The sequence below is a fragment of the Acanthaster planci genome, linkage group LG02, assembly GCF_054643075.1.
Source record: "Acanthaster planci isolate LZ-2023a linkage group LG02, COTS_SCS, whole genome shotgun sequence".
NCBI classification, from domain to species: Eukaryota; Metazoa; Echinodermata; class Asteroidea; order Valvatida; family Acanthasteridae; genus Acanthaster; species Acanthaster planci.
Window position 1 is genome coordinate 4,298,977 of NC_141778.1, and position 1,499 is coordinate 4,300,475.

Sequence of the window (1,499 nt, forward strand, 5' to 3'; positions counted from 1 at the left end):
ATGTATTTTTGTTATTTTTTTACGTCTATTCAGGCTGCCTTCTCAGTTAGTTTTATTCAGTTTTAGTCATAATGTGTGTCAATACTTATTATTTTCGGCTTTTTCCATTTCTTCATGTTTTCTCGTTTTACAAAACAGTATTTGGTTATTTCTTATCTTTTCTTATTTTTGATTACCTTTTGTAGATTTTCAATTTTGTTTTCTTTGCTTTATATTCCTTGTATAATAATTTGTTTTTGTGTTCAGGGCCCTCATTAATAGCAGTACGTCTTACTGACATGGCTACCCTGATTAAATATAACAGTAAATAAATAAAAATAAATTATCCAAAGCCTAGGAAATTTGGGACAGTAAACTATCCCAGATTTTAGCAGTTTCGTTTGTATAAATCAATACAACACTGAGGTTCTCTCCCTGGGATATTACTGTTTCACCCTTGAATATGGAAATTTGCATTAGCATACACCGTTACCCCAAAGACTCCAAAATAACTGTGTGATGAGCAAAACCAAAAAATGAAAATACAATTAACTGAAACAAAGGTGTATTTTCAACAGTTGCAATGACAAGAACTGCACCATGTATAGATCCTTTATTTATAATCAAGTTGGAAAATGGATTACGTGTCCCCTGTGCGGGGGCGAGGGAAAGGGGTACAAATCAGCCTGTGAGTGATAAGAAACCAAGGTGTGGACAGACGTCCCGGCACTGAACAGGTTATTCTGACAGCTGTAATTAACAAGCTGTCAATGTAGTCAGTGTTGGTATTTACACATTGCAGGGTGTTCAAGCCCAGTGTACATAGAAGTATATAAAGCTTTGCCGGACTTCATCATATAGACCCATCAAGCAGTCTTCAAGTATCTGTATGTCTAACAGTAATACGATGCCCCAACAAAGCCTCTGGCTATAGCTGTACAGGGTCTGCTAAGTACGGTATTTTGTGAATGCATGTACCTCAATATTATCACTGCAAACTTTCACTTTTTAGGACTTTTTTGCTTTCAGATGGCTAAGAGGTCACTGCAGGGAAAAAATGGAACTCTTTCCTTACAATGTAACTTTTCACGTTTTGTCCTCTTGTCAGCATTTTGCACCAGTGGCAGATCTTTATGCATATTTCATGACATTTTTTTCGGTAATAATGCATATTAATACCAAATGCTAGTGCACTTTATATGTTAAATAAACTCTGATCTGCTTCTTAGAAATTCCAGCGTTGGAAAACCATTCGAATTATATACATGTAGGTCATACTTGACCTTTCGTCTGTAGTTGTCTGGAAAATGGAGTGGTAAAACTCCTTGCTAATGTAATGCAAAACATTTCGAGGTATATTGCCGCCGTTTTGTTTGTGTTTAACTTTTACAAGAGCCACATTTCTGGCATGGCATGTTTGCCATTGTAGTGATGTGTCACTTCTTGCCTGGGTATATGTGCCCATAAAATGTGTAGCCCCCAAATATTGTAATAAAAAGAAAAATCCATAAAACATAAAA